Genomic DNA, 10368 nt, shown 5'->3' with positions numbered 1-10368 from the left:
TTTTCCGCCAAATACTTGGGGCAGTTCTGCTTCCAGTGACTAGTCCCTTTGAAGTAGAAGCACTCAGTCTCAGGCATAGATCCAGACTTGGGCTTCTTCACTTGAGCAGCAACTTGTTTACCGTTCTTCTTGAAGTTCCCCTTCTTCCCTTTACCCTTTTTCTTGAAACTGGTGATCTTGTTGACCATCAACACTTGATGCTCTTTCTTGATTTCTACCTCCGCAGTCTTTAGCATTGCGAAGAGCTCGGGAATCATCTTATCCATCCCTTGCATATTATAGTTCATCATGAAGCTCTTGTAGCTTGGTGGCAGTGATTGAAGAACTCTGTCAATGACACTATCATCAGGAAGATTAACTCCCAGCTGAGTCAAGTGGTTGTAGTACCCAGACATTCTGAGTATATGTTCATTGACAGAACTATTCTCCTCCATTTTGCAGCTATACACTACACCACAACACTTAATTAGGGGCAGTTAACTGCCGGGATAAATAGTGGGTTAAGGACAAACCATCTGCCAGGGATGTCGTTACTGCCGGTAGAAATACTTAAGGGCAATAAACTGCCACCAGAAGTGTAGGAACGAGGGCGCACAAACTGCCGGCAACGATTTTTGTTTGTAAGGACACAGTGTCTGCCGTCACAACTAAACTATGGCCCACTATCTGCCGGAGTGTCTGTAGGGCGCGAGACTGAAATTGGCCCAGTTGCGCGCGTACCGCGCGAGAGGCCCGCGAAAAGTTTGCACCAAATAGCCGCCGCCCCAAAGGTCTTCCCCAAATCGAACCCTCATCCACACTGTCCTCTCCCACACCAACGCCGCCGCCCCCGCCCCCGTCCTCGTCCGCCTTAGATCTCCACCGCCGACGATGACCCCCATCGGTGTCGATGGCGCCCGGTGCGTCGAGGTCGACGTCGCCTCCTTCCATAGTCGTGCGAGGTCGAATCCTCGGCTCCCTCCCTTCGACACCACCGACGGTGTGTCGAGGTCGATCCGTCGATGTCGCCCACCTCTCCCGCACCAGACCCCGCGGAGAAGTCCGAGCCTCCTCCATTGGCCTGCGAGCGTGGCGATGACAAGCGCTGGAGGAACCGTTGCTGCTTGGCTCCTCCGCTGTCTCAGGGTCGTCGCGCCACCACCATGCTGTCGCGCTCCTATTCTCCGCGGCCCTCCACGGCTCGGCGCTGACGAGGACCGACGGGATCCCCGCCACTGCTTCCTCCACCCAGCGGCAAGAGCTGTGCCCGCTCTTCACTACGCCGGCACACCACGCTGCTCAGATCCATCATGGTGGAAACCCGATACAGGTGGCCTTCCTTCAGATCTGTTTTGGTTTCTGTCGAATTTGTCAGCTGCTCAGAGGAGGTGAGGCTGTTATTCTTTTTTGTTTGATGGGAGTTATTCCCAACTTATTGTTTGGTCGATTTTGTTCCTGCTACCATGGACAGCCAGCCACCATGGCCTCTGAACTTTTGTCTGTTCGTGAGCTTGGAGAGCTGACACTTCGCTTTTTTGTGCCTATATTTGGCCACATTGTTTCTTAGCAAATATTCATCATCTAACATTATATATATGATTCTCTGTTTTGCCACTGCAGAGGAAGTGAGTAGAAAACGTAGGGAAAAAGAAGAAGGAAACAACAGTCTTGCAAGCTAATAAAGAAACAGTAGCTTGCTCACAAAATTTCCATGAGTGGTAACGCTTCTCTTCACACATATAATCTGATTTTCACCACTAATAATTAGAAACTACAGGATTGTAGACACAGAGTCATCACATTGGTTAACAAGTGATTTATTTGAGAGGAACACAAGTGAATTTTACCTTAGTTATGCCAGTTCTATTTTCTTTCAGAAAATCCTTTTTATGGATTGATGGTGGGACTTGGGATTAAACATATACATGTGTGGAAGCTTCTCTTTGCATAATTTTGTTACTGATGCATCTATATTTTTCCTCTTAACTTGGGGCTCTTTTAAAAAGGAAGCACCTCATGTGTGAGAATTGGTTGTATTTACTATTTTCTATACAACCTGAATGTACTAGAAGGATCAACATTCATGAAACTATAACCAGCCATAGTAATCTTGCTATTGATATATACACATTGAAAGTCTAAAGACATGCTAGTAAAAGCTACTTTCTTTGAAAGCAGCAATACCATTTATATTCAATGGGACTGCCATTGCCGCACCTTTGATTGCTTTTTAATCTTGCTATACATATATACACACTGGAAGTCTGAAAATATGCTGGCAAAAGCTACTTGCTTTGAAAGCAGCAATAAGGTTTATATTCAGCGGGACTGCAATTGTGACACCTTATAGCTACAACTCCTCTTGAAATTGAATTGTGAAAGGATGTGTCATATTGGAAGTGAAACTGTGTGCATGTAAGCTCTAATCAAGCTCTTCCGGTGAAATTCAACTTTTTTTTACGACATAGTAACACAGTTATATTTGATGGCCATGAAGGCATCAACACAAACACGTGTTTTTAATTCACTCATTTATTGTATGGTTTTGAATCATGTTAGACGCATCCCAGTTTTGGAATTGAACTGTCTAAACATACAGACACCTATTATCATGCTAGCACACAGTTTTCGCCGAACGACTCCACTAGCGACCACCATCCTCCGTGGAACGCCTTCCCTCATCGCGAGCTAGCGTACTCTCCGAGCAGGCCTCCTCCCGGCAAGCTTCACCGAGCACCAACCTGCGGGTCCACATCCTCCACGTCCTCTGCAATGAAGCAACAGAGCATCTACCCTCCGCAACGTTCTTCCCCTGGATCAATAGCGCTGCCTCCTTTTCCCCTTTATTTGTTAGGTGAGATTTCATATTTTGTGCCTTTTTTCTTCCGAGCTAGTTCTACTGTCATCACCAAAAGAGCAGGCCAGCAATTTGGAATATCTAATATAGTTGTTAGCTTGTGCTGCTACGAAATGTGTAAAAGTGTAATAGTCCTGAAATGGTTCTAAAAATGGAACTAAAAAATAAACATAGATGAACACTAGTACTGTTAGTAGCCCTTCAGATCGAAGGACAAGGACCATTGTTGATTAATAAGTGCATAGCTTAATTAGATTCGCTGACACCTGACTGAGTTGTTGAGTTGAGCTATGGAGTTCATTTTAATTTGAGAAGAAAGCTAATCATTTTAAGTCTTCAGTCCACTTGTTTAGTCCACCTGACTAAGTTGTTTAGTTGATGCCCCAAAGTAGAACCATCTTTGTTTGTGTTGTGCGAAATACGATATGTGTACAGAACAGGTGCTGTGCTTTTATGGTATAGATGATGACATTCTTACTGCTATTTTGGTTTTTGTATTTTCTGAAATGACATGTTTCAGTTCATTATATTCTGTTGTGTGATGGCATTCCTTCTCCATATTGTATTTCTTGTTGCCTGTACTAGATACGGGTGATATGCATTTTGTTACTACATTTTTCCTTAATAGAAGTATACTTTCTGTCGCATGTTAGGCAATTTTAGTGAAACTGGTCAAGAATTGACAAGAGTAGGATGGATAAAGCTAGAAGTACGCAAGCATATATTGATGGGGTAAAGAAATTCATAAATTTGGGAAGTGACCTGACCTGAGAGGCGGGGTGGCTTGGCGGCTGCCAGCGACTTCCGAGCAGGTGGGCAAGAGCAGCAATCTTGACCTGTTCCGTCGGCGCAAGTAATCGGTTCCTCGATGCTTCCTTTCACCCCACAGTATACGCGTACAGTGCTGCATTACCTTGTCATTCCTGGAGACTCTGTACAAATGTTTATCTCAGTGCAAGAAAAAGAAAGATTTGAACTGAGCATGTTTTGCCTATTTGCACATGACAGATTTTTGGCTTCGAGCTAGAACTCAGTGTTAAACTCTACTATGTACAGTACATAATTTCAGCCTTGTTATGGCGTATAAAACTGGTCCCAGTATTAGTTTTGGCTTGCTACACTGTTAGAGGGTATTCTCTTCAATGAATTCTATTAAACACAAGCTAAGATGCATGAGATACAGAGAGAAATCAGTAACCAACGGTTATTTCATTAGTTTTTTCTTCTATATACATATGATATACACTATATATACGTAGTTTTTAAAATTGATGTGGGCCTGCCCCTGCCTATTTGCGCAGAGTTTTGCCTATTTGTACTGTTGTACTCTGTATAGTACAGAGTTTTGCCTACCTGCACTACCGTATTGTGTATAGTACAGAGTTTTGCCTATTTGTACACAGCTTTGACTATTTGTTCAAAATAGTACTGTATAGAGTGTTGCCTATTTGTAGAGTTTAACTCAGTGCAAAAAAATTGATTCGAACTCAAGAGTACTAAATTAACTCCAGAGATGATGCTATACATGTTTAACTCAGTTTTAGTCATTGCTTTTGCAAGTCAATTGTACAGGTTCCTGTTTTCCTTATTTGCACATGAAGATATTGTATGTGTACTTCAAACAATTCCTGCTTGATCTAATGATGTAACATTGCTTGCAGTGATGATGAAGTGATGCACATTTAGAAGAGTTCTATTTATGCCGATGAGTTAAACTACAGCATGTCAAAATCTTTAATGTGCTAATTTAAAATCTGAAATGAGAGCTCCATTTTGAGTTTCTTATTTGTTGCAGGTTTCCCTATAGAAGTTGATGGGGGTTTCGAAGATCTTCAAGCTGCTGAAGATTTGGGAGATTCGGAAGATCTTTAAGCTGTTGAAGATATGGAAGAGTGATTATGCTTTGTTTGTGGAACCTATACACTTGCTCTGCTCATTTTGCCGGTTGTTAGGCCACAATATGCTCATTTTGGTTGTGTGGCACCCCAGAAACATATGTTCTTTTGTGGCACACATGTAGAAACATATATGTGTTGTACCTTTTGTGGCACAACCTGCTTATATATATATGGTTGTTATGTTAATTTATCGAATTGACTTTAAGGTTTTGGAGTGAAGTGTATGAATGAGACATGTTACTTTGATTGAAGTGTATGGATGAGACATGTTACTTTGATTGAAGTGTATGGATGAGACATGTTACTTTGAGTGAAGTGTATGTATAAATTGTGTAATATGTACTGATTGTTTGAACATAATGAATGAATATTACATTAGGGATGCCTATAACTATTTGGTAGTGAAATCTATGTGCCGGCATAAAAATTGCCGGGTAAACGAGCTTCTGCAGGCATCATGTACTTTGACCAATCTGTTGGGAGAAAACAAACTGCCGGCAAATAGACGGACAAGGGCAAAGAAACTGCCGGCAAAAAATTATATGCCGGGAGAAGTTATCCCCGGCAGCCGTTCTCGTGGCGGTTCTATCTGCCGGGGGAAACACTGTCCTGCCCTTGAAAGTGCTTTCTTCCGGCAGTTTTTCTGTCCTTACATCAGTGTTGTAGTGTAGTGTATAGAACTTATTGGAGACTTCATATCTCTCAATCCGGGCATTTGCTTGAAATATTAACTTCAACTCCTGGAACATCTCATATGCTCCATGACGTTCAAAACGTCGTTGAAGTCCCGGTTCTAAGCCATAAAGCATGGCACATTGAACTATCAAGTAGTCATCAGCTTTGCTCTGCCAGTCGTTCATAACATTTGGTGTTGCTCCTGCAACAGGTTTTTCACCTAGCGGTGCTTCCAGGACGTAATTCTTTTGTGCAGCAATGAGGATAATCCTCAAGTTATGGACCTAGTTCGTGTAATTGCTACCATCATCTTTTAACTTAGCTTTCTCTAGGAACGCATTAAAATTCAACAGAACAACAGCACGGACCATTTATCTACAACAACATAGACATGCAAAATACTATCAGGTACTAAGTTCATGATAAATTAAAGTTCAATTAATCAAATTACTTAAGAACTCCCACTTAGATAGACATCCCTCTAATCGTCTAAGTGATCACGTGATCCATATCAACTAAACCATGTCCGATCATCACATGAGATGGAGTAGTTTTCAATGGTGAACATCACTATGTTGATCATATCTACTATATGATTCACGCTCGACCTTTCGGTCTCAGTGTTTCGAAGCCATATCTGCATATGCTAGGCTCGTCAAATTTAACCCGAGTATTCCGCGTGTGCAAAACTGGCTTACACCCGTTGTATGTGAACGTAGAGCTTATCACACCCGATCATCACGTGGTGTCTCGGCACGACGAACTGTAGCAACGGTGCATACTCAGGTAGAACACTTGTACCTTGAAATTTAGTGAGAGGTCATCTTATAATGCTACCGTTGTACTAAGCAAAATAAGATGCATAAAGGATAAACATGACATGCAATTAATATAAGTGATATAATATGGCCATCATCATCTTGTGCCTTTGATCTGTATCTCCAAAGCATCGTCATGATCACCATCGTCACCGGCTTGACACCTTGATCTCCATCGAAGCATCGTTGTCGTCTCGCCAACTATTGCTTCTACGACTATCGCTACCGCTTAGTGATAAAGTAAAGCAACTACATGGCAATTGCATTTCATACAATAAAGTGACAACCATATGGCTCCTGCTAGTTGCCGATAACTCTGTTACAAAACATGATCATCTCATACAACAAAATTTAGCATCATGTCTTGACCATATCACATCACAACATGCCCTACAAAAACAAGTTAGACGTCCTCTACTTTGTTGTTGCAAGTTTTACGTGGCTGCTACGGGCTGAGCAAGAACCGTTCTTACCTACGCATCAAAAACCACAACGCGGTATAGTGATTGCTTTTTGATCTTCAGAAAGAACCATGTTCATTGAATCCGATTCAACTAAAGTTGGAGAAACTGATACCCACTAGCCACCTGTGTGCGAAGCACGTCGGTAGAACCAGTCTCGCGTAAGCGTACACGTAATGTCGGTCTGAGCCGCTTCATCCAACAATACCGCTGAATCAAGAATCAACTAGTGACGGCAAGCAATATGTATATACCCACGCCCACAACTCCTTTGTGTTCTACTCGTGCATATAACATCTACGCATAGACCTGGCTCGGATGCCACTGTTGGGGAATGTAGTAATTTCAAAAAAATTCCTACGCACACGCAAGATCCATCTAGGTGATGCATAGCAACGAGAGGGGAGAGTGTTGTCCACGTACCCTCGTAGACCGTAAGCGGAAGCGTTATGACAACGCGGTTGATGTAGTCATATGTCTTCACGATCCGACCGATCCTAACACCGAAGGTACGGCACCTCCGCGATCTGCACACTTTCAGCTTGGTGACGTCCCATGAACGCTAGATCCAGCTGAGTGTCGAGGGAGAGCTTCGTCAGCAGGATGGCATGATGACGGTGATGATGAAGTTACCGACGCAGAGCTTCGCCTAAGCACTACAACGATATGACCAAGGTGGAAATCTGTGGACAGGGGCACCACACACGGCTAAGAGATCAACTTATATGTTCTAGGGTGCCCCCTCCCCACGTATATAAAGGAGGAAGGGGGAGGCCGGCCGGCCCTCTCTAGGCGCGCCAAGGGGGGAGGAGTCCTCCTCCTAGTAGGAGTAGGACTCCCCCTTTTCCTAGTCCCACTAGGAATAGAAGGAAGAGGGGAAGGAGAAAGGAAAGCGGGGTGGGGGGCGGCCCCCTCACCCAATTCAGATTGGGCTTGGGGGCGCCCGCTCCTAGGCTGCCTTCTCTTCTCTCCCACTAAGGCCCATTAAGGCCCATATACTCCCCGGGGGTTCCGGTAAATGCCCGAACTCACCCGGAACCATTCCGATGTCCAAACAGAGCCTTCCAATATATCAATCTTTATGTCTCGACCATTCCGAGACTCCTCGTCATGTCTGTGATCATATATGGGACTCTGAAGTACCTTCGGTACATCAAAACACATAAACTCATAATACCGATCGTCACCGAAGGTTAAGCGTGCCGACCCTACGGGTTCGAGAACTATGTAGACATGGCTGAGACATGTCTCCTGTCAATAACCAATAGCGGAACCTGGATGCTCATATTGGTTCCTACATATTCTACGAATATCTTTATCGGTCAAACCACATAACAACATCGTTGTTCCCTTTGTCATCGATATGTTACTTGCCCGAGATTCGATCGTCGGTATCTCAATACCTAGTTCAATCTCGTTACCGGCAAGTCTCTTTACTCGTTTCGTAATGCAACATCCCATAACTAACTCATTAGTCACATTGCTTGCAAGGCTTATAGTGATGTGCATTACCGAGAGGTCCCGGAGATACTTCCACTAGTAGGAAAACCCTTACCAGTAGTGCTGGGTTTTTGGCTATTAGTAGCGTGGGCAGGCGCGCTACTGCTACGACGCTACAACTATTTTTTAGCAGTAGCGCTTGTTTGAACCAGCGCTACTGCTATCTATATCTAGTAGTAGCGCACCTCTGTCCATCGCTACTGCTAATACTAGTAGCGTGCCCCTACAACCAAGGCTACTGGTAAGCAGCGCTGCTACTACTCCAATACCCCACGCTACTGCTAGTATTTTCTTTTTTTATGTTGTTGTATTCATATTTTTACAGGTTTTATACAATTACAACATACACATACACTGAAACTATATGAAAAAGGAATGTCTCATCATCATCATCGAAGTGGTACAACATAGTCTCAACATATCAACATAGTCTCAACACAAATGATGTCGATCTCATCATCATCTCGAAATAGCGATACAAGTTAATGATCACATGTCTCTTTTGTCACCGTAGACGCATGTTTCATCATCTACCTAAACTATGACATACGAGATAAGAGCGATCACGATGATCAAAAGAGGTATTATGTAGTAGTTTTTGCAGCGGCGCTGGTTCTGAATCCCCTGTTGTGCTATGAATCACAAGTAACTAGCTTCGGCTTCCGCTCTGCTATCAAACCCTTTCTGGCTTCCGCCGGAGAAGCCAGAGACTTGGGCCTGACACTCTGGCCACTCATCATACACACCCGGAACATGCCCTACATACACGGCATACCACTTCCTCGCCATCGTTGATCTATATACCTGCCAGAGGTGCACATATATATATATATATATATATATATCATGAAGCGAATTCAACGAAACAATTATGAAATAGAAGCAACATATATAGTAAACATAGTTAACAAATTTCATCATACCGAAAGTAATTAACTAGAGCGCAGCACCATACATCTAATAGTTTCGTTGTACTGAGAGATTCGGAGTTTCATCGTACAGAAAGTAACAAGTAACTAAACAGACAATTTTTTTAAGTTGTGCACTCTTCCCATCTATCCATATCCGGAAGGGTGGAGCCAAGCTTAGTGAAAGGCGTCATGTCCTGACGCTGTAGGGCAATGAGGGTTCGGACGTCAGCTCGCGATATTGGGCCACCGTAGAACATCCCATTCTCTCCGAGGACATCTTTCATGATGATGGAGGCAATTTCTTGCTGGATCTGGTAGAAATCATTTTGAAGTTGATTATCCGGCATGGCTCCAAAGGCTTCGGCCCATCTCTGGATATGGCTATCGGATGAAGATTTCATGCAAAATGATTGCACATCCCTTCTGTACTCCATCATTATATGGATGACGTAGAATCCATCATTCTCACTTCTTGCCGGTTGCTGGATTCAACAGAAGTCAGTCTTGTGGCCGAAACAAAGCCCGGCCTTATTTGTTTTTTTTGCATTGGATGTAGCCACCCCACATGCTGAAGCCCAGCATAGCTCTGTCCAGAACATACTTTATGTGTGTGTAATCTTTCTTCTGTATGTTCTTCGACGGGTCCAAATATAGAGCGCGGGAGTAACGCGGGTAAAGAACGATGAGAACGGCACGACACCCCCCGCTGCGCAAAATACATGATCAAGTTAGCCTACATGCGTGCAAAGTAACTATTGAAATGCACATATGTGTTATAGTGCTATCCGCGGATGACTTATACCTGGGATGATAAGGTAGGAGAGTCGTTTCTTTGTCCTTGTTGCTGACCAAGAATTCTTCGATGTACTGACTCGCATATTGACGGTTGGCGTCGTTGATTGACAAGAAGCCCTCATGCATGTAGTATGGGTCCGTGACCGCAAGACCGGTGACTTGCTCTCTCCTGACGATGTAGTTCATGTGCAGCACATACAGGCGAACGAACGTAAAATCGAGTGTCCTCATTTGAAACATCTGGAAGATGTAATCAAACCTCAGGAAGAAGAGGTCCGCGGGGCATGTGTGGACATACATCTTGCAACTGCTCGGCACATGAACCGTATAAAGTGGGTATCTTGGATCATCCGAGGCGAGGAGGCTTCTCTCTGTCGAAAGCACATGGTCATGGTGTCTCCTAAGATCCCCTGCTATGGCAGCTAGTGCATGCGCCGGTACCATTGGCTCTCCCGCGACATGGATTAATGGTGC

The 10368-nt window shown here is 43.8% G+C and overlaps 1 long non-coding RNA gene across 3 annotated transcripts; it reads left to right on the top strand.

Annotated features, from left to right (window-relative positions):
* Window positions 1-711: 711 nt before the first annotated feature.
* On the top strand, window positions 712-4929 carry LOC125545980 (uncharacterized). Of its 3 annotated transcripts, none has more exons than XR_015618516.1 (2): window positions 712-2833; window positions 4632-4929. It is a non-coding gene; the product is annotated as an uncharacterized LOC125545980 (long non-coding RNA). The 3 variants fall into 3 exon arrangements; XR_015618514.1 differs by having other exon boundaries at window positions 3490-4929; XR_015618517.1 differs by having other exon boundaries at window positions 712-3648.
* Window positions 4930-10368: the final 5439 nt, after the last annotated feature.

Source organism: Triticum urartu, chromosome 1A, assembly GCF_056163025.1.
Source record: "Triticum urartu cultivar PI428250 chromosome 1A, HENAU_Tu73, whole genome shotgun sequence".
Classification (NCBI taxonomy): Eukaryota; Viridiplantae; Streptophyta; class Magnoliopsida; order Poales; family Poaceae; genus Triticum; species Triticum urartu.
This window is presented reverse-complemented; position numbering and strand designations above follow the sequence as displayed.